At 35.8% G+C, this 24386-nt stretch overlaps 1 long non-coding RNA gene across 1 annotated transcript in view; it reads right to left on the reverse strand.

Moving 5' to 3' along the window:
- The window catches only part of LOC118165657, a 99550-nt gene extending 79799 nt beyond the window's left edge, over nucleotides 1-19751 (reverse strand). The window contains exon 1 of the long non-coding RNA XR_004750162.1: nucleotides 19690-19751. This is a non-coding gene — a long non-coding RNA (uncharacterized LOC118165657). The remainder of the gene's footprint in view (nucleotides 1-19689) is intronic.
- Between the last annotated feature and the right edge of the window lie 4635 nt (nucleotides 19752-24386).

A 24386-nucleotide genomic window follows, 5' to 3' on the forward strand; every position in this document is an offset into this window, starting at 1 on the left:
GTCCGCTTTTTTTTTTTTTTTTTAAATATCATTAAAAAAAATAGTGGGGGAATAAATAAAAATCACCCAACCTTTATTTTAAAAAAAAATAGGGGGAAAAAAAAAAAAAAAAAAAAAAAAAAAAAAAAGCTGTATCTATGCAAGATACAAAAACTTATCAGAATAGATTAGCTTTTTAACATCTTGGAAATAACCATTTTTCTGCCCACACAATGTGAGATTAAAAATTGAACTGATATTGCAGTTGTGGCCATCCTGAAAAAGTTATACAGAATTATCTATACAGACTTGCAATAATTCAAAAACTGTTTTCAAGACATTTATCCCCAAACCTTTGGTGGATCATGAGTATTTTATCAGCCACATCTAGGATGGTGAAGATTTCCTGTGAACCCACATGGCAGTGGGAACAGATATGCAGGCAGTGTTTAACCCTGCAGAGTCAGAGCGGCAGAGTCACGGCCTGTTCCTGACTGGGAACTTTCTAGTTTGGGGTTCTCATTCCTAAATAAACCTAAATAAATCTTCTGCAAAAGACAATTATTCTTCTTTATGCTTAGCCCACTCCAACATTCACCTTGACTTACCTTGACTTCAGAGTAAGCTGAGGACCCTTAGGACTCTCCAGAAGGCATCCTATAAATTGGGCCCCAGATCCTCTTCACAGAGGAGGATGCTTCCATGACGCATCCTTCCTTATTTTTTTGAGGTGCACAGGTGAAATAGGAACCACTAACCAGTGAACCATGTCTTTATGAGGGGAAACTGCACTTGCATTATTACTGAAGCCATTATTACCTTGGCAATACCTTTAATACAAAAATTGAAAACAAAATTAAGGCAGAACTAAGACAAAGTGAAAATGATACTCACAAAAATCTGAAATAAATTGTCAATGTAAGTTTACATAATGAAGCTGAGGATGAACATGTATACCTTATTAGAAAGTGGAGTTTTCACGCTTATACTGCGCAACATATTAACACTGTAACTCACATAAGAGTATAAAGCCAGCCTCAAAATGAATAGACCTTATTCTATATTTAGCTTCTCTGTTGTTGTTTTATAACACTGAGATGACTGGAACAAATGCACCTCTTTAATGCAGCATCTCATTCATTAAAATAGTTCACAGCTAATTTAATTTTAAATCTAGTAATGAATTTCAGAACATAGTAAGAAATGGAGCATTAGATAATCTATAAAGGTAAAAGAAAAAAAAAAGCTTAAGTACACTTCATTTTAATATATTTTTCTTAATGAAAAACAAGGAAACATACACAAAGTATTTGAGTTTTTCATGCTGCTACCTTTTATGTTTTCTGTGCATTGTATTTGAATGCTATCCTCTTGATTATATTCTCTCAAATACTTGTTTGAAGTAAGATACTTTATTTTAGTAAGTGGAACAAAGCTTTGAATAGCTTGGTTCAAAAAACAGTTTTAAATGAAAGGAGCTGTTGCTAAGCACAGGGATCTTTGCCAAATACTTTTTAAATGGTTTATTGTGCCCTAGCAATCCTGAGATTAAAAACATCTCTTGAATTACAATGACACATCAAAAAATAAAATTAATGTGGGGGTTTTCATTACAAGAATTGAGCCTCTGTGTGTTATTCTTTCCATTAGATAAGAAAGAAACATACTGTGGTACATTGTTTTTGCTGTCAGAGAGAGCTTTTAGGCAAATATACAATATCACACTATATCCCTCACGGATTCAATCATGTACTGTACAATTTCTTCTATTAATTTAACTTAATGCTGTGGATTGAAGGGATAGACCATATATTTTCACATAGTTTTCTGTACTGGGTATGAGTTATTTTTAGATTCTTCTTAAGTCTTCATCAAAATCAGAAGATCTCATTGCCTCATATGACTACAATATGCATAACAGTATTGCCTCACTCTGTAATAAACAGTTTATTTTTTCATAGTTCATGTAATAGTTAAAAAACTCTTGTTTTCTCAAAGCTCTTACGTTACAACACTGTGGAGCATATAGATCTCAGTGTCAACGAGAAGCTTGAACACGGAGAGCTAGACGCTTTAAAGAAAAACAAAAATCAATAGCATTTCCTACCTAATAAAGATGTCTAAACCAGTATGCTTAAAAGTGTTGGCCTCACAGTACACAAATTATGGTTTAGAATAGGGGAAAAGGGAAGTAGCAAAGACAACAGAGAAAATGGCTGTTAACTGATTTTAAACCAAACTTGAGCTCCACATCCTGAAATCCTGTTTTACTTTATATCTGACTGTGCTGCAAGTACACAGCAAACCAAAAACATAGCTCCGCGTTCTCTTGAGCTGGATATGAAAGCAAGGGCATGCAGATTAGCAGGATTTTTCTTGAAAACACTTACTACTGCACTTTGCCCAACATTCCATAAGATACCAGGGAAAGATAACACACATACCTTGCCAGATAACACACACGTGTTGGTACTCTATGGTTTTAGTTTACAGATTTTATCTGTCCACACACACTTTACAGCTATTATTTCACAAGGACAAATCTGCAACTGTGAGTTATGGATTATGACAAATTAAAACAAAACACATTATACATATTAAAACTAAACAGAATACAAACTTGGTAGATTAACAGATATAGAAACCTATAATGATTGTAAAAGTGGCTCAAATTACATATGTCATGTTACTCACATATATAACACCTCAAGTTACTCAAGTAATAAATACAAACAAAACCAGTTCAAAAGAATCACAGTGAGAGCTTGCCACTTTCAGATCTCACGTGCTTTCATGGATTATCATTATAATGCCTTCCAACATGACTCCTTTTTACAGAATTTGGATATACAGACAGAAAGCTTTCCACTGCTGACCCACCACCTTAAAAAGGAAATATGTAGGGAAAAAAAGAACAATATGTGAGAAGGAAAACCAAGATCACTGTCTCACATTGGCCATTTTTTTTTTGTTTGTTTTGTTTTGCCTCTCCAAGCTAGTACAACTATGTGAAAGGCAGTCTGCTGCCAGTACAACCAGCAGACAGAAAACTGTCTGCTGACACAGACAGTAATGCTAACATTACTGGAGGCTCCTGGACCTGTGTGGAGGGGGAAGGGTGGTGGGAAGAGAGAAGATCCAGTCCATCTATCTTCCACTGTTGTAGCATGCAGCAGCTTTTTACATTACATTTAACTTAGATTAATTTAAATTACAGCTAATTTACAGCAACACTATTAAACTTTGTCAAGAAAGGGTGAAGAACATGACTTTGAGTCAAGAAGTGTAGAGACGGGATCGTGTCCCACTTCCTGAGCAGCGCCTTGTGCTGAGCCTGCAGACGCGCCCAAGGTGCTGGCAGGAACTGGACATGGCCACATGGGAACTGGAGAAAAAGGCCAGGCCTGGACTACAAGCACTACAGTGTGTGTGTAGCATATCCTCAAAGCCAGCAGAGGAAAGGTGGCAATGGTAAAAGCAACATATAAGGTAAATGTGAGTTCAACTACATGCACAAGTGAACTGAAATACTTGCATTAACAGATCATGAATTAAACAACAAGCATCGTTGAAGAAAAGGTATTGTGAATGACTGAAGTTTCACTGCATATTTTAAACTATTCAGAATAATCTTCTACAACTAGATTTGCCTATAGTTTAGTATGGTGGGTTGTCCTTCCCAAAAACAATGATTTCACATTAATATTGCTTCATCTAGCATTGCGCAACCTACACAAATGGTGACACACATATGCATTTCTTTGTGTCTGAAAAGTGCAGAAGGATTTTTCACCAAGGCCTACTCACAGGAGTGAGCTAACAATGCATGTCTTCAAATGCACATATTAAATATGCTATTAAAAATACTGCATGTTGGTCAAGCTGAGACATGCCTGCACAAAAATGTATTTTTAAGATACTATACATTTTTACTGGAGATGAGCTATAATTTAAATTTCCTCCTTCAGGAGATCCCCGATTAAGCTACTGTTACAATGTTGGGCCATCAGGGTTCTGCCTTCTAGGTAAAATAGGTTCTGCCATATAGGTTCTGCCTTTCTGCTCAGAAAAATATTCCTAAAACAGCCACATTTGATTCCCTGCTCTGATAGGAAGCCAGAAATAAAACACTTTAAAAATGAATCAGATCCCTTCAACCTTTGCTGAAAGAAGGCCATCACAGTTTATAGCACTGAAAAAGGTGAAGAAGAAATATAAAAAAGATGAAAACAATTACAAACCTTTACATGCCTCTTCGGGAAATATATACTTTTCTGATTTTCTTTGGTAATACTATATAACTCCAGATTTCTAGAACACAAGGAGAACACACAGTCTCACATAAAACATTCCTCTACTAGGGAAGGCATTTATTGGTCTCAGAAGACAGATACCACCAAAACCAAAACGCACTGTTATTTGCACAAAGATGGAACAAATTGTCATGATATTCTAACCTGCAAGAAGATGCACTCTTCACTAACAGTCAATATCAAAAAACACTTATTAAGAGAAGTAACTCATGGTAGGCTTTAGCACTGGAACTCACAGACTATGACAACTTCATTTATTCCTATTTAGTTCTGTGGGCTCTTGTTTATTCTGTATGACACACGCCATATAAAGCAAGTTTGAGCTAATTGCTTTCTCATTTACTAAAAACCCTTAACTATGTTAACAATAAAGGCCTTATTTTTTCATACTGATTTAAAAAGGAATTAACACAACTGAATAAGCAGTACTTTTCATAATCAAATTTTCATTGTTTTCTAAAGCATGAGATTTTTTTTGTGTTTGAGTCTTCTTGTGACACAGATCAAACTACAATCTTTCCAGCCATCAATATATGATACGTGAAACTAATAAAAAAAGGTGGGGGAGGAGGGGGAGGAGTTCCAGTATTTAAAATATTTAGAACAAATTATGACTATGTTAAATAAATGCCCAAGATAAATACTTCCTTCTAAACCAAAGGTATTGGGGAAAAATGTACAAGACTGGAAAAATATGCACTAATTACTGAGATCCCTTAATAATTAGGAAGAGATTTCTATATAAATTGTCCTTATTTCAGCCAGTGTTAGTTTTATTTTCTCTTCTCCCTCAGTATGATAGTTTCTCACTAGGGTACTTGGCTTAGGGCTTGCTCTTTTTTTTTTTTTTTTTTTTAAAATTAAGCCTCAGTTATAATGAACTCTTGCATAGATTGAAGCAAAATATTGTATCAGCAGCTTGTAGATGATGTTATTTCAGTGAAGAAATGTCATAAGTTTAAAGCGTAATGTTTCTCTAACGACGGCTCCCGTAGTAATTGAAGCAAGTACTGTAGAGCCCTTTTTCTTCTTTTGGCAATTGACATTTCACAGTAAAAGTAAACACAGTTCGGGTGCTGGAACCTCCTTAAACCCTTTTGTAAACTGAATGCTGAAATTTCCAAATTAATAATAAATTGAGTTAGTTTTCAAAATACACATTATTGTTTACTTAATCACACATTTGAGGTGAGGCAGCGAGGCAGAGGTGGGGCATGCAGGACCCCTTCCTGCAGGCAGCGTGTGGTTGACACAGCAAGCAGACAGAACCCCACACTTAAAAGGGGTGTTCTTCTTAAAAGATGAGAAATCACACCCATTAAAAATAACTAAAATTATAAGAAGTTTTTCCCTTAGCCCACACTGCTTAGTGATGCAACAACCCCCCATCAGCTTTTTTGTATGTCCTTCTTTCCTTGCTTTCCTTAGTGCCTTTGTGCACAATTTACATATCTCACTAACAAGACAGTTACTCATCTGCCTGTACATCTTGTATAAATCGGTCTGAATTTGGCTGCGTGACCTTGAAGTTTTCATGGCCCACCACTCCCCTACAGCCCAGAAACCAGAGCGTGCGCTACCCCTCAGCTCCACAGCCTTTTCTTTTTTCCAGACCACTGGTTTATAAAATGAACAAAATTGGTGCTAATGCTGATCTCCTGTAGCACTCCACTAATCACTTGCCTTTCCCAAGCCACTACCCACTCACAAATACCTCTGTCTTTGATGTCGCAGAAGATAATTTATCTATTCACATACCTCACCTACTATAACGTATCAAAATTACAGACCTTGCAGATTATTCTTTTGTGTTTTGTTCTATCAACAGATTTCCTAAATGCTAGGAGAACTATGTCTATGGACCCAATTTACCTTGTTACTGCATAGCAATGATTTGTTAAACAATTAAATTTTTGTGGTTGTCTTTACCTGTAATATTCCAGGTGCTTCCAATGGGTCCTGGTATAAAAATAAATGGAGTAGGGAAAAAAACAGGCTACTATTTCTCCTTCATCTCAGTAGCTTAGCCTCCATCATTCTCCCAGACTTGAGTTCATTTTCTGTGAAGCCTTCATGGTGCTTCCCTTTGTGTTTGGCTACACATAGGTCTGAAGAAGGAGGAGCAGATGAAGTACCTCATCTTATCCTACACCTCCTGTCTCTCCTGTAGTGGCAGTGTCTCAAGGAGACAGAAAGCCATGTAGCTACTCTCTGTGGCCCGCCCAGCTTCCCCACAGCAGAAGACAGGGCAAGAGACCAAGCACAGCTGGGAATGATTCCCCAGTCAATTCTACTCACTGCTAAAGCCCATCAGGGATCAAAACACACATGCATTCTGCACCACCTACCTTGCATTTATAGAACATTATTCTCCATGCCTGTGACCTGGCATAGGTCTTTAGGCAGTAACCAGACATGATTACTTATAGTAAGTATGCCTAAGCGTATGCATATGTGTTCAGTAGTATCATAATTTGTATCTTTTACATCTTGGGTAACTAAGTACACCTGCTCCTACAGCTCCCTCCTTAATGTGAGTTGTAAAGCAGTCAGTGAGACTGTGACACACAGCCTCATGGAGTAACAACCGTGAATCATGGATAGAAGTAAAGATTTTAAACAATGAGTGAAGATTGTTGATGGAAAGCTGTGCTCCGCAGAGCTGCTGACATCCTTTAGATATAAAGCAAAATAAAGTTTGGAGAAAAATAAAAGTTCTGTTTTATATTTACTCTCTGCTCACAAAATTCCTTCTTTCTTTCCTTGACTAGTCAGAGACATAAAAATTCTATTACAACAAAAGAATTTGTTCCAGATCCCATCAAATGTCAGTGGCGTTCTGATAGCTAAGTGCCAACACAAGATAAAGATTAATAATAGTGGCAGCAACCTCCTTTCCTGAGCCTTCTATAAAGAAAAGGGACAGAGAATACCAATGTAGCTACATACACACTTCTCAGCTGCTACCTTCTTGTTTGTGTTGATTCCAGTGTAAAAGCTATCGTGAATTGCTTGATTTATTGTCAAAATTCCTGTGGATTATAATGACATTATAACACCACTTCAACCTTTTTCCCTCAGGAAAGAAAGAAAAAAAATGTGCTACAATGCAGAAATATTGTTTTGTATTCCACACCAGCAACACACATTTCTACAAACTCAGTGACTATATGGACATTCCTCTCTCATGCATAAGAAGATCCTTAACAGGCTGTCTTTACTCACAGGGCCTTTCAACAGGTATTCCTGCTTATGTCTGGTAGTGATATGTACTGTAAACGTGTACACCATCTTATTTTATATTAAAACAGAGACAGATTGTTTCATATAGTTGAAATAACTGATAACAGAAGGCATAGCCATGCTAATTTATGTTGATCAGGATCTGTGCACATTTTCAAATCTCTGAAGAAAGGAAAATCTTACTTAAGCTGTTATGTCTAAAGCCATCACAAAGCCCAATGGGAGAGAGCTGCACAAGAAAAAATACACCATAAAGATACTTAAATTCTTGTCAACTTCAAAGTTGGAGCGAGGTTACACTAATTTCTACACTGAGATTGAAAAGCACCCCTGCATTTAGATGATGAATTAATGGATATATTAAGATGCAATGGAAGAACTGATTTCAAATAAGCCAGAAACTCAAGCCAACTATGAATTTGGGATAGAAAAGTACAAACATTCCACTTTAATTCTATTTGATAACAGGAATCTTTCTTACATTCACAAAGTCCCCCCTCCCCCCCCCCCGCTTATACCCTAAGCATTACTAATAAATAATTAACACTGTCCCTGGGCACCAGACTCGTACCACCAAGGCGTACACGTGAGCAGTTCTTGCACTGTGCTGGCATTACTGGTGGTAATTTCAAGCTCCATGAGAAACAAGACAACAAGTCAAAGTTTATCAAACATGAAGAAAGCAGAAAGAAGCAGAGTTAGTGATCAGCCTTCAAAAGTGTTTTAGAGAGGGAGAGAATCACTAATAGTTATCTGGTGACACCAGGAAGCACAGGAAAATGCCCCCATGAAGAGCACTGGCTGCTGTAGTATCAGTGGCAACACCTACTGCCTCTGTCTGCAGTGGTAGGGATTTTCTGGGGCTAATCCTGCCAAGGCAGCAGCAGAGGCAGTTTGAAACTTAGTCCTCCATGAGGCTGGAACTATTAGGATAACAATAATGGCCAGAACTGGTTTTTATCACTTTAAGAGTAAATTACCACAGGGATCAGAAGTTAATAGGCAATTCAGCAGCGGAAGCTTTTTGCTGTGGTTGTAGACACCCTGAGCTAGGCTTGCGAGGCAGTGCTTCATTCTTTAGAGCAAAATCAACTGTTTAGATATCTAAATACAATAAAGCGTACAGGCAGATATCAATACCAAACAAATATGGAAGCTTGGGCTTTAGCTAGGGTGAACATATTCTCATCACCATCCACTTGCATCACTTCCACAAAATACCGGTAGAGTACACAGCTTATTTGACTGGTTAAAAACCCAAACTAATGCCTGCATTTGTGAAGAAAATAGGATTTTCTTTTCCTTGCAGCATTTGATGGAGGCCATATGTATCACTGCTGCAGCATTGCCCAACCTTAGGAAACAAGGAGCAAAAGGGATTTTATTACATAGGTATTAAATTACAGTTTTAGCCAGTAATAATGAATGCAGAGATGCAGAACCTGTTACTTTTAAAGCATAAGCATCCTCTAGGGATTTTAAAAAGACATGTAGAATTCCTTGGCTTGCAGGGGTAAGCGCAGCCCTGGTCAGAAGGGTTTGCATTGAGGGAGCGCTATGCAAACGGCTCGCTGTGCTGACAATGAATGAGACAGCTTTCCTTTCCTTGGTGCCTCCCTGCTCTCTTATGTCCCCTGCTAGTAAATCCAGGGCTGACTTGTTTAAAGTAACTCAGAGCAGAAAAACAAAAATCAGTAGTTTTTATGCTGCGCAACACTTAAAAAAGTCCCTGACTGACTCTATTTACAGGAGGGTGAATCTTTAATACTTTCAGAATTACAAATAGAGCACCTTTCCATATGGTGCTACTATTCAAGTAACTTCCCTGTAAATCCCAAACAACCAAGACTGATTTGTTAGCAATGCCACTAACCCTGTCCAGCGGGTGCATGTGCTCCTCACAGAACTGCCAGCCTATGGCAAGGACAGACGGGACTGTTCAGATCACGTACTGCAGCAGGTGACAAAACCTATGATCAGGCCTCAGGGAGCTTCATTTCATGACATTAGATTTCCTTTTTTCCCAGAAGGTTGCTTCTGTTCTGGGGCACCGAGAGAGAAATTTCCTTGTACATACATACTGTACTCCTTCAGCCATTCTGAATATCCCTCCCCACAATTTCACATTTGCTTTGCATAAGCTTTGCACCTACGAACTTCTAGCAACAATAGTACAAAAATAAAATTTCAGCCTCACCAGTCACAAGCTCCCATTTGCTGTATGTAGAGTGACCTACCAAGTTAGCTCCCAGATCCAGAGACAAATAGAGATTATTTAGCTTTTGAAAATATGACACCTTTTCAAGAAGGGCAGACTAAAATATGACTTTTGCAGTAATTCCAACTGTGTATTAGCTAACATTTACCGTACAGCAGGATGTCAGCTTTGAACACCACTATCATACTACTATATAATGAATGGGAAAATGCACACAACTCACTCCTGAGATTATTTCACTGCCATCTGAAGCGCGTATGGAGAGACAGGGCCTGCTCTAATTACAATATTGTAGTTTTGACTGACAGACAATATGTCTACAATCAACTCATTTGAAAGCCATGTGTTGCAACAGTTCCTTGTCCGACTCCAAAGTGCACAGAATCAAGATAAATCAATGCCTTGTTACTATACACTAATTCCACAGTAAAAAAAAAAAAAAAAAAAAAAAAAAAAAAAAAAAAAATCCTGGAAACCACATGTCTACAAAGAACAGCAACATGGGCCAAGAGATACCCCATTTTCGGGGTATCTTTTCCTAATTGTTAAAATCTATTGACTTCTAAAGCATAGCCAGAATATGAGAAATGCTTAAAAACATACATTCCCCAAAATAAAACCGCTCACTCCAAACTTCCTGAACTTCATGTTTGTTATTCTAAAGCAAAGTACATTTGAATATTAAAATTTGAAAAATTCCATTTTTGAGATCGCAAGAAAAACAACTTTGGTATTAGTACACATATTTCTAATGCACACAAATATATAGCTGACACTGAAACAATGTTTTTATTCTGACCTCACACAAGCCTGTGTAAGTATAATTATTATGCAGCATAATATGACAGAGATATCTGTCATTAGTAGAATTTCTGGAATTTTGAACATACATTTCAATAGCCTAAGTGGACCTAGCTTGGCAATTTAGCTGACCCTGGAAAAGAGTGCCTTATGTTCATCTTGTGCAATCTGTCCACTAACAGATGTACACCATTAAGATGTAAAGCGAGGTGGAGGAGGAGGGGAACAGCAGGGGAAGAGTCAGGCCATCTAGCAGAAGAGCCACGCGTTTCAGTAGGCCAGCGTGAAGGAAGAACAGTAACGTACGGATCACTCCAAACAGGTTTCATGTAAACCTGTGATAAACAAATTACTATTTTTAAAGCATTGCATTTACTTTATGTTAAATGATATATAAACATTTTTTTTTTTAAAGTATCTGCACTGTGTTTATGGTGAGAGCACAAGATGGGAAGGGACTGCAATGAGATTTAGGCATTACAGGGGGTACCACAGCTGCTGAAGGACAGCAGCAAATGCAGCCAGTTTACAAAGATCCCTTGGTGCGGGGGGAGCGGCTTTCCTCAGCACCACAGACCTGGCTCGCCAAGAAGCATGAAGCCTACCAGTGGCAAAGTTCTCGGATTAACAGGTTGTGTAGGTGCCACGTTCAGATGTTGGAGGTACTTCGCCATAGCAACAGACACAACCTGACATATTATAAACTTATCTTCCTTATTGCTGCAATAAATACACTTGGAGAGTTTTACTGGATTTAAGCCCTGTGTTGCCTACTGGGTTCTGTGAAATTTTCTCACCTGTGCTTATTCAGTTACTACCAGAAATGTGCAAAAGCAGACAAGACCTGCGATTAATTATTTTTTTAAATGTTCAAAGTGCCACTTACCAGGATTATCGCAACATAAAAATATTCATCATATCTGCCCACACCAAATGTTGACATAAATTATTAATTTAAGGCAAATGTGACAATTAAGCAGATTTATTAGCCTTAATACATCATACAATTACTAAACGACTTCTTTTTAAAGCTCATCTTGCCTTCTCTCTGCAATCAACATTTCTTTTCTTTTAGGTCCTGTATTTTATTTACTGATGCATATCATTTTGAGAATGAGTTATCGAAGTTAAATTTTGTAGCGACAACACATAATTAGTGCACAAAATACATACAGATACATTATGAGCATCACTATAGCAGTCTCAAGGGAGGAAAAAGGTCTCTTACAAACTGAGATTTCAGTAAATCATTAACAGACAAAAAATGATTCCTGTAACTGTTGCTAACACGCACCTTTATTTGTAGTCTCAGTATATGGACCAGTAATTGACTGAGGTTGGACTGCTCACACCTGAAAGCTCTATCTTTTGCCTCATAGCTGATACCACAGATGGGAGAATAATGGCCACATTTGTAATTTCCTGCCTACCGTGTGACGTCTGCCCTGCAAATAACACAACAGTAGCTTTCAGGATTGTCTGGTATCAAAATTACATGACTTTCATGTTTTTAGAGATACAGGAGCTAGCAATGTATGTGAAATATGGCTAGAAAATTTTAAAATCTACTTTTTAAAATAAAGAGATATAAAATATGTCTCATTGGACAAAACCAGTGTTTACCAGATACATTGCCTATTTACTACATATTCCTTTGGGTGTTCTTTATAAAACACACACACATATATATATATATATATATTTTTTTTTTTTTTGTACACTTTTATTTTTGTTTTCGCCTTGCACATTAGTTATTGCTCTGGGAGCTTTGATATTGTTTTCAGCTGAGCAAAAGGAAATGTCAGAGATAATTTTGATAAATGTGAGCTATCTCATACTTTCTGTTAACAAGTGCTTTGTGTCTAATAACATGCACCTGTGAAGCTGATTTTTCTTCCTCTTGTGACCTCAGAGAACTGAGCAGAGGCTGTACAGTAAAGAGACTATACCTACTGCTAGGTCAATAGCATTGACGAAAAGACTTAATCAATGCAGAGATAAAATAAGGCCTTCTGACCCCCATCCCACCCCACCTGCTGTACCTCACTTCGGCAGTGTGTTTCTTCTCAGTAATTTTCTTTGCTTGTTGTGGTTTGCCAGGTAAGTACAAACCTGGGCCCACAGGCGTTGTGCTGTGAGGAACATGCCAGGACACAGCACTCAAGTGAGCGCATCTTGATAGCAGCTGTTAGTGATAGCTGCAAAACATTTAAATCAATATAAGCCCTTTAAACTGTACTTTTACCAGTTTCCAAGGAACGTACTCTCTTCAGAATAACTGCACTACTATGATAACCAATGCTTCCTTCTTTCTAACAGACCCTTACTAGAAAGTGACAAATTCTACAGCATGTAATAAGTATGTGTAATAACCTGTTTGATATTTATTTTTGACAAGTAAAAAAAAAAAAAAAAAAAAAAGTGACCGTACACTGGCTAATACGAATTAAAAAGAAAATCATAGTCAATCTGGTTTCTTGTAAAAGATTTTCTAAACTGGATCAGTAGAATCCCAACTGACAAAATATTTTTGCTTTAGACAAGACAACTTTCTCAGCTTTAAAGGAGTTCTTTAGAAAAGTTAAACATATTTGATATACATGTTCTCCCATACAGATCCTAATATTAAAATACTTCCCAGATAAAAGAAATATATTCTGTACTATATTAATTTGCACAGACATAATGTTAGTCTATCAAGCTAGGCAAAAATTCAATGCATCTGTGATGCCTGACTGAATAGAAATCTGCTTTTTAAACCAAGTGGCTTGAAGTCAAATTTTATTTTTATTCAATGTCTGCTTCTGGAATCCTCTAAGCAAGATTGCTTTATTTCAGGAATGCTCATTTAGTCAATTATTTAAATTGAAAAGCCGTACAACAGGATATAGTCTTTGGGGATTTGTTTTGTACAGATGGGTCATTTATTTATGAAATTTTTGAGCTCTTCTCCTGTTACAATATTGATGTTCTTCCCCTTTGCTCCTTCTTCTGATTTAAGTAAAATGATAGATATTGACTTGAATTAATTTACAGATTAGCCATTATAATGAAGTCTTATTTAATCATTAAGACAAGTCAAAAGAGGGGGAATGCACAGAAATCTGGCTGATGGAGTTTCTGGAGAAATACAGCTATACAGCGGTCAAGAACAAAACTTCACTAAAGTCTCTTCCACATGTTGGCTTAAGCATTGTCTTCCTAGGTTACTTTTTCTTATGAAGGAAATGTCAGTGTCATCACCATCTCCCCCAAGCAGGTGACTCACAGTTTATAGCCTACCCTTACAGATGCATTTGATTTAGGTGCTGTAGTAAAGTGGAAGTGTCAAGGTGATTCATCTGTCTGCCACCGCTGACAGCTGTGTTACACAAAGTGCCCGTGTGGAGCACATTGATTGGGCTACAGAAGTAGGCATTCCAATATCAAAGGGAAATGCTTTCTTTGTCATTACAAACACAGCACTGGCTTTTGACCAATGTAACAGAATGGCCTGCATAAATATTTTGCTGCATATTCTGGAGATGTTTCTGGGATTCTCACCCTATGACAGGGACCAACAGCAAACTTGCTTGAAAAAGAAATTGCGTTGCCATGACTAAATTAAAAGAAGGGAAGAAAATGTACTAACTTCTTAAAGAAAAATAAGAACACTTGTGCATTATACCCTTGATTTGTCACATGTGTTAAAACAACATTCACTATTAGTTAAAAATGTTATTTATTTTTGCTACAAATCCTGCAAAACAGCTATTTTTCTTTCAATGTATTCCTTAAGTTCTTCGGCATTGTCCCATACTTTTATGGAAAATTATCACCCATTTTGTGAATTGTCACCATTACTTTTACCAGATGACTGCCTTTACAAGGTTCTCATATTAGTAAAACATTTCCTAGATATTGCCATTTTGTAATCTAATTCCTGTCTTTTCATCCATTCATGAGAAATGAACCTTGCTGGCCAAGCTGAATGATAGGTATGTATACATATATGTAGTCTGAGGTGTCATTTGTAGAAGAATGAATTATTAGGAGAGTTAATGGGAGCACCCTATGATGATACAGTGTCAACTAAAGCTATTTATCCATCATAATTCCTATCTTTATGGATTAAAAATAGTTGTATATTCAAAAGTAATCTGCAATTCAGTGCATCAGTTGTTGTTGTGTCAGTAATTTATCAAAAATAGGCCATATTTTAATCATAATATCCCCCAAATATTGGAAGTTCATTTAATAGTGTGCTGAGTTTCAGGAAAACATGTTCCATTTCAGAGAAAAAAAAAAAAAAAAAAAAAAAAAAAAAAAGTTACATTCAAACTCTTCTTGGTGCTATTCTGAAAAAGACAAGAGACTTTGAAATTCTGTTTCAGTCTTCTACCTGTAAAATGCAGGTAGAAGAAAAATAAATACTTCCCTTACATAAGGTAAGGGAAGAAGAAACATCAGCCTCAAACTGTAGGACTTACTGTGAACCATGAAATCCTAAATACTAAAATCCTAAATACTGAGCTGTTTGCCAGGAGACAAAAGGCTGTATACTAATGCAGTTTGATCAGTAGCGTAATATACTACGAGCCATCCAGTGATTTCAGAATACTCCTTTGGTTTTTAATTGAGACTTTTTTTTTAAGTGAGAATCAGAACCATTAAGATACTATCTGAAGTATCTGTTTCTTTCTTGACAAAGAAAACGTCCTAAAACTGAAGGAAAATGAGGGACAAGTGGACTGACGAAAGGACAAACCTCGCAGGACACAAGCAGGAAAGTACATGGAATAGGAATGTTTAAGAATCTGCATGACTTTGGGAGCCAGTTTAAAAGTTTCCTCTGAATACCACACGACCTCGTGGCACATCACTATAGCAGGCACCTAACATAGGTCTACTGAGGTAAAAGCATTTAGAGTATCTTATTAGATCTCCACCATACTTGAAGAATAATGATAAGCAAGTTCAGACAGTCCTTCTCTTCATATTTGCTAGTTGTTCTACAACTTCAAAATACACCATGATTTCTTTTACTAGTAAAAAAAAAACAACTTGTAAACAAAAAAATGTAGATTATGACTGGAAAGAAATATTTCCTACTACTATATCACAATGCTCTTTTGGTAGCAGCATGAAGTCTTATAAATTGTGTGTTAGCTCTTTCAATAAGCATTAGATTCCATTTAAGCAATTAAAATGCTTATATCATTAATCAGAATTTGCACCTTAATGCAAATAGCAATATATAATACGATGAAAAATTCTAACGCTAAGTTAGAAAAATAAGGCTGCCATTGCATTTCTAAAACAATGCTGATCAGGAACCTGGGCATGTGCCATACTGTGGAAATTTGATGTTGGTGTAATCCTGTATCTGATACAGTCAGCCTCCAGCATGCCTGCAGCTCCATCAGTTATCTGTTAGAGTGAGTTTACGCAGAAGTGAAGTTGTCAGGGACATCAGAGTCAGGTTTTGCTCTCTGGATACAAATGACTGTGGTACCAAGGTATCCAGTTGCTAGGTACCAACTAGCAGGTTGGTACCTTTCACTAGTTGGCCCTGACGAACTGGTAAATTACACTGTACCATCTTGCACTAAGATTTCATGACTGGAGTGAGACAGAACTTGCCACGGTCTGTTGAGGAACCCTAACAAGTTCATGGAGGAGAAATCCATTAAAGGTTATATATATATAAAGGCAAATCTCTGAGTCATGAAGTCTTGGAGTGGCAAACTGCTGACAGGTGGGAAAGTATTCTGGAGAAGTATCAGTCTGGGCTTGCTCATCTCATCATCTCATTATAAACATTGGCCTAATCTTAAGAAATGTCCTCTCATAACATGTCGTTCACTTGCCAATAACAAACCTGTTCTGAAATGAGAAAACGTTAAGGGAAAATGGAAATTTTAATGATAAACAACGATCATGAGAAAGTTACTCTTAACTAAGAGACTAAGTGTCTCACCATCTCTGAACACTAACTTTGAAGGCAGATAAAAGGTATTTGTCCACTATTGTCAGTATTTTCACTGTGACTATTAGCCATCTTGCTGGCACTCCTCCCTGTGGTGGTTAGTTTCTTTCTGAGCAAACCTGAGCTCTTACATTAAGCACTCCTTTGTTGTTATACTCTTCAGGGGAAAAGCCTGCTGTTAGACCTCCAAAGATCAAGTATTTCCACGACTGCTTATAAAATAGTAGAAAAAAATATATTTTTTCATATCCTCTTAAAAAATATTTTGTCTGTGCAAAACCGTTTAGCCCCAACATTTCAGGAAAACAAGCATTTCTTCGCGAGAATCGTTCTGATTTGAATTCTTACATTCAATGCACTCTTGGACTGCATCCTTTGAAGAAGCTCAGTTTCTTAACTACTGCCTATCTTTTTTATATTAAATTGTATTTGACCATTCATTTTTAAATTTTTATTATTTTTTTAATGCATGAATATTGACCTATTTTACAAGACTGGCTGATTTTCTCTGGATGTCTTTCCTTTTACTGTTGGAATTGTAACAATTCATACACATATTTTTTATTTTATTCAATTTCTTATGTCCCTATAGCTTGGTTAATAAACTGTGGTTCTGAAATGAGAAATTCTAGTGTTCTCTTTTTTTAATGCAAGAAATCAAATCCAACATCTGGTGTACAGAAATAGTATGCATGTATATCTTTCATATGATTTTCAATAAAGAAAACTATTCCGATAACCATCCTTCACATGGCTGTTCAAGGAATTTAGGTAACTAAAAATCACTAAGAGAGTGAAAATATTGTATTTGTAAAAAAAAAAAAAAAAAAAAAAAAAAAAAAAAAATTAATAGTTTTAAAATATTTTATTTTTAAAAAAAAAAAAAAAAAAAAGTAACTGACTTCAGTTCAGAGTGATATATTTAGACTGAAAATACATTAAAATGTTTCTGAATCACACTTTTCTTTAACATATACTCCAAGAACATTTCCACTGTGCAATGTGCATTGCATTGAACTTTACTCAGAATCTTTTTACAATGCAACTTTGATTCTAAGCCACAAATTGTCATTGAGACCAGGGAAAGAAATATGATTCGAAAAAACATTGTTAGAAGTGAAAAATTACATGACACTGTATTGACACAGTATTACTAAATTCACAATTTATTATGCATTTCTTTAAAGTCTTAAGCATATTTAAATTTGGCCATAAAGTTTCAGCACAAATACACTGAAGTATCATTTCTCCATGATCAAAATACATGAAGATAATGTTTCAGTAGGCTGATTATAAATGTTATGTATTAATTCTGTAATATTTTTATAGCGACAGCATTAGGCTTGTTTTATGGAAGATGCATTGCAACTTGGCATGTGAAATGGAGATTGCACAACACACACATACACACATGCATGAAAAGAAAATTAAACTGTGATGTCTTGTTCAGAAACACATTGCCACCCCAGATGTCTTACTACAAAATCCTCTGGCCAACAAAAATAATTCCAAATAAACCACACACAGCTTATTTACACAGAAATTAAAAACTGATCCAAATATTACTGAAAAAAGTCTTCAAATGTTTTTCAAAATTTATTAGTCTGAGTCCAGTTCTTTAGTTTTGTTCCCCAGTAATTATATGCTTATCATGATATGGCATCATAATTCATACACAGTCACTTGGAATAAGCATACTTCATCCTGTTCTCTAGTTTGTGGGTATTTTTATATTTACATTGTTGGAATGAGAAGTATGTCCCATATTCCTCATGAGGATCTAAGGGATGCTCATGCATTTTTTTTCACATTATCATCAGTAGCTAAAATGAGTAAATTATGAAGGAAATGCTTACTCAAGCTATAGAAACATGAAAGAGGGAAAAAAAATCTTTCATGTCTGTTTTGCACATTAAAATACCTTTGTCTGTTTCAAATTTAAAAGCAAGTAATAGCCAATATATGCATTAAGTTTTCTCAGATACAAGGCAGTACTGACTATTGCAGACCATGCATATAGACTACTGGTACTTTTCTAAACTGAGCAATTAGGGGCCCAGATCCCTTGGGTGACTCTGAAAATGTTACACATCATCAACTCAATACCAAATCAAACCATTGCAAATGTATATTTCATACTGTTTGCACATATATTAGACCAATCCTTTTGAGGACAGAGATGTGTTTCCTTGAATCTCTGCACTTTGCTGTGTAAATCCTCAACATTTAGCAGCGCCAAAAAACTGTTTCCTTTAGTTCAAACTGATATCAGAGGGACAATTTTTGCTTTGATTAAAAAAACAAAAAGCTTTAGCCTTTAAACTTGAGACTTCATTAATTACAAAAGTAAAAATTCCACTGAAGCAAAAGGTATTCTGCTTGTATACAGACTGAGTTGTAGTCAATAGAATATTTTTTACAAATCTGGATGAAATTTAATGAGATGATACTGGTTAAAATAAGTGACATTTTTCTAGAATTAAACAGTAGTAAATCTTCTGAAATTTCAGCATAAAATAATCCACATTAAATGTCATTGAGAGGAACTCTTTGTTCAGTAATAGTTCAGTTAACTGAACATTATAACCAAGACAGATTTTGCTTTTTTCTTAAATTATGAGAATTGGCTTTCTAAAAAACACAGGTTTACTTCAGTATAAGATGCCCTTCTGAAATAGGCAATTGTGACTTAAGACTACAGTGTTGTAACTTCAAAATGAAGCTCCAACATCAATTTTTTTTTTTTTTTTAAATAAATGAAACAACCAAATAGAGCATCTCAAAGCATACTGCAGAGACATCTATACTCATCTCAAAGCATTATTCATAAGAAATATTAAACAAATATTCATTTTCAATGTTCAGTGTGCAAAAGTACATTTCATCCTAACTGGTTTTGCATCTGTGTAATAGTACAATTAATATGTTTTCCATGGATTAGTTCATGGAAGATAACACTTTCAAGAAAAATTAAATATGGATATAACCTTCTGGCTCAAGATGTCCCTAAACTGCAGATTGCTAGGAGTGTCTCTGGGGAAAACGGCAGGATGTCTGTATGCTTGCTTTGCTCTTATCCAATATTTTCAGACGAGCTCTACAATCCGGTGCTGTAGCAAAAGGCTGGTCTGAGAGCAAGGCAGTGGCTGTGGACACCAGTCACTTACCTTCTCACCAAGGTGACACTGGAGCATTTCTGTGCAATACTTTTGTTCTTGAGAAAGGGAAAGGACTGAGAATGGCCTTCAGTGAAGGGACACAGATGTTTGTGTTTATTGCACCACCTGAGCTAATTAAAATTCTTACCTTTTAAAAATAGAAAAAAAAAAAACTTCCCATGGGAATGAAAAGTGGCTTTAAGAAATTACAGATGGGATAATGAAGAAATATTATTTTCAAATTAAATTATTTGGTTTAGCATTTTTGAGGAAAACAAAATATTGTTAACCTGCTGTCCAATATTTAAAGTTTCTTTGTTTGGATTAGGAGATAAGGAAACCAGTTTGTTAGACAAACTTACCACCTTTGTCTGAAGTTGCAAGCTAGCTTTATAGCACCTTACATTGAATAAGAGTTTTTTTGCGTAGCATTTAAGAGAGAAAAAAAATAAGAAAGTATCCTATACATCTTGAACACTTATGGAGGATAATCTTTGTCAAATTAACATTTCCATGATAGTACATGGTATTACTTTTGTACTAAAAAAAAAGATGAAAATCTTATTATTTCCCAGATTTTACTGAGCTTTGCGTTATGCAGAGGGATTTCTAAGTGGCACCTACAAGAAGATACCAGTCTCCCTTATGAGATTTATACATACACAAATTCATATTTTGCTTGGAGGTGAACCCACCCCACATTATTTATTTACTTATTTTATTTTCAAGGACTAAATTGTTTTTGTAGTGAAATAGTTAACGACCATAAATTGGAAAAACAAACAAACAAACAAAAAAAACAAAACAAAACAAAACAAAAACACTTATTTCAGTGAACAATTAAACAATATTGCTCATTAAACAATACTGAAGAAAAAGAAAAAAAGAGAAAAAAAGCTTTAATCTGAATTAGTTTTAGACTCAAACACTTTTTAAAAGATATCTCTTCGCTGATAGGTTTCTGTGTTTACCTAACAAATATTTTCTAAAGGTCTGAGAATTTTCCATACCATCTTGATACAATTGAATAGAAGACCCATTTAGCCTAATGAGCATTAAGATTAAATCATTTACTAACAGATCAAAGGAGATTTTAATTATGTAAACGAGTTGTTCAGAAACACAAAATGTTCCATTAAGCTTCACAATTAATACATACAATATTTATGAGTTCAGACTTTTTTCCTTGTTAAAAATTGATTGTTACATCAAAAAAAAGTTTCCCTAGATGCACTGATTGAAGGAAAAATATTTTAAGTCATAAAAGTAGCAGGCATGCAAAAGATTTTATGGCCTTTTGCTTTTCTTTCTCCTCTTTTTTTTCCCCCTTTCTTTTTTGTTGTTGTTGCTATGAGCGTCTTGTCACCAGATGTTCATTATGTGTACAAAAATATTGAGTTCATATAAGTAAGTATTCACAGCATGGTTGTACCATACTGAATGCATGTCACTGGGATCTTTAAATGGAAATAGTACAAAATAAAGAACTTCTAAAAAAATAATCTTAAAAGTTTGACTGCTTTCTATTTATTAGAATATAAAACAATGGAATAAATAATATGGTGCAAACTTGAAACTGAGCTTTGGTTCACTGCTGTGTATCCCTTTTTTTTTTTTTTTTTTTCAAACTTTTTTTTTTTTTTTTTTAAGGGAACACCCTTAAATATAATGAAGCATAAAGCAACTACTCCAAACAAGGGTGTTATGCTGTTCCCATATTCAGACAGACATTACCTTTGAGTGGCACAAGAAAACCCTGACATGATAAATCATAAAATCACTATGTTATTTTTAACAGGCAAGATTAAAATAAATGCAAAGGAAAAAAATGATGGAAAGAATGCTGATAAAATATGCAAGTAGGATTAGTTATAGAGTAATTTATTTCTACTAGAAGTTGTACTTAGGAAAGCAAATCAACAGAATGGAAGTCTGCTGACACTAAATAATCCTGAAAAGCAGAGAACAGTTGTAGGAAAACTGATTACTACTTGAGAGGGAATAAAAATACATTCAGATTCTCAAGGCCTGCAGTATGCATTAGCAAAACTTTCTACAAGATTATTTTCTACAATTAAAAGAGCCTAGAAAGTACATTAAAGAATAAATAAAAAAGATAATGGATCTAGTAGATACACTGGGGAAAAATTCCACCCTCAGTTACACAGTGTGCTCCAATAGAGTACGATAGATCACTGCAGTTTATGAAGATGCATCTGAGAACACAGACTGCTTTTAATGTTCATCAGAGTTAGCAGCTCAGTTATTAAGGCTACTCAGAGGCACTGACAAATGTGTAAATTTGTCCTGAATAGTAAATTGCTGATGCCTCTATGTTAGATTTACAAGGAATAAAATATTTAAATATTTTCCAAAATCTGTACCATTGTGTCAGTGAAAAATTCCAACACCTTCAATATTCTGTCTTAGCAGAGCAGCTGAAGCCTTTTTTTTTTTATTTATTTATTTTTTTTTCCTCCATATATTAGGAACTCAGCATACTTTAGCTCTTTCACTCAATATCATGATCTTATGATTGATCTTATTTATTTTTGGTTTGTGTGCAACTTGAAGTTGATGCCAGAGTTCTTCTAATTATAACACAGTCAACATAATGACAGAAATCTTATGTCCTGGAACTCCATAAATAATTCAATGGAACTCAATAGTTTATATTCATTGCGATCCTACTATATCTGCAAACTTATGGTCAGTTTTCAGGTATTTTATATGATTTTACCTTTCTATTGAATTACAATTTTACCCCAAAACAGAGTAATTTGCAATGCTCCTAATGCTCCTGCTTTTGGATACAGATGGCTAGTGATAAAAAGTTGAATTCACTATCCATCTATTCACTGTCTATCAAAATAAGTGTGAACGTAAATTATCCCAATCACTTTCATGCATGGCATATGAGAAATGATAAATTTGAGTATCTATTTTTCCTTTTGGTAAAAGAAAGGAACAACTAATAATACTTTCAGTAATTTCTCATTACTTATTTTTCCATCCACAATATTGTCATTTTTCAGTAAGCTCTCCTGTTCTCCAGTCTACACAGAAACAAACTGTCACAACAGACAAAGCAGTAACTCTGCAGCACATTCTCCCTTTCCTCATAACAGCAACGTAAACCCTTTGGGTGGAGGTAATGGGGGAAATGTATGTTGTAGGGTGTTTATCACAAACATCAAATTATCACTTGTGGATTCGAATCTCCTGTATACAGGTTCTTTTCAGGAGAAAGGAAAGTGTGCTGCTAAAATGGCTGGAGCAAAAAGGATCTGTGCCATTAAGGCAGGTGATGCTATGGGCTGGGGACAATCCAGCTGGTAAAGATTTTCTCAGTGGACTTCAGCCGACAGTATCCAAGACACAATCCCTTTCTGCACGCTTTGTGAAACTAGGCACATGTTCATTTCCATCGGTTTCATTTTGGTGGGCAGCATGTTACTCACAGACAAAATATGCATCTCCATCTATCTTTTGCCATATGCTCAACAATTATAAACACATTGAGTCTGGTTAAGTCAACGTAGTTAAGCATATAAGCTAGGTGGAAAAGGGTAGAAAAGGGGGAGGTTTTGAATGGCTTTGGAAACATTTTAAGAGATCTGCATTTCCTGCATGTCTGGCAGACATGAGAAAGAAGCAGAAATGGGAAGGTTAGGTGGACGAGACTCTAACAGGCCTTTCAATTGCCTTAGGGCTGCCTAATGTACCAGAGAGACAGGACAAAATATGCCATCAGTGCTGCCTCATGGACTAGGTACGTCACCTTTGAAGTGCTGATGTTCAAAAACATGCCTTACACAGTGTTTTTCCAGTTCACAAAGAATTAATAGGAAGCAGCTTGCCAAGTTCTTGTGATTTTTTTTTTTTCTTATATATTTATAAAAGGCAGAAACAGTCTTTCTTTCAAGAGTATCACTTAATGTTTTTTGGGGGACAGGTACATTGTTTTTAGATGTATATTTTATCATCTAGCAACACTATAAATGTTAATGCAAAAAAGAGCACTGATTATATACACGTTGTGGTTATTTCTACAAAGTTATGTCTTTCTCAACCCAAAATAATCACCTGAAGACTTAAATGAAGCCAAATACCTCTTTCAGAACTTATGAATAGCATTATTCAGAAATACAGAGAGCCTCAGAAAGAGGTACCACCTAATAGCAAAAGGTGTAACGGTCTTTTCTTTCAATTCAAATACCTTCTCACGTTTCTGCAGGATGCTGCAGCAACATGCCAGCTGTACGCAGGGTACTGCTGGCCTACCAACACCTCCAGTCTCTTCGCATCCCACATTTGGTATATGGGGACTAAAGCAATGGTACACTTCCTGGTATAGAAGCAAGTGTTTCTTTCAAGCACTCACAAAACCTGCCGACAGCCCCAAACCGAAACAAAGACTATCACAGCCATCTTTCTGACAGGCCCAAAATTAATTTCCTATTTTTAATATCTATCTTTTACATATTCCAGTTAAGTGTCAGAAGAAGGAAGAGATCAGAGCAAGAAATACGATGATTGTGCCTCTCTCTTGCCGCCACTGCAAGATTATTTTCTGCAATACATTGTTTAGAGCTTTTCGGTCCACTCTTAAATGGCTCCAAAAAAGAGCATCCTTCACTTTTATTGCAAAATGACTCCATACTTCAGCAGTTGACAACCACAAAAAATAAAGGTTTAATTTTTTC

The sequence above is a fragment of the Oxyura jamaicensis genome, chromosome 4 (assembly GCF_011077185.1).
Source record: "Oxyura jamaicensis isolate SHBP4307 breed ruddy duck chromosome 4, BPBGC_Ojam_1.0, whole genome shotgun sequence".
Lineage (NCBI taxonomy): Eukaryota > Metazoa > Chordata > Aves > Anseriformes > Anatidae > Oxyura > Oxyura jamaicensis.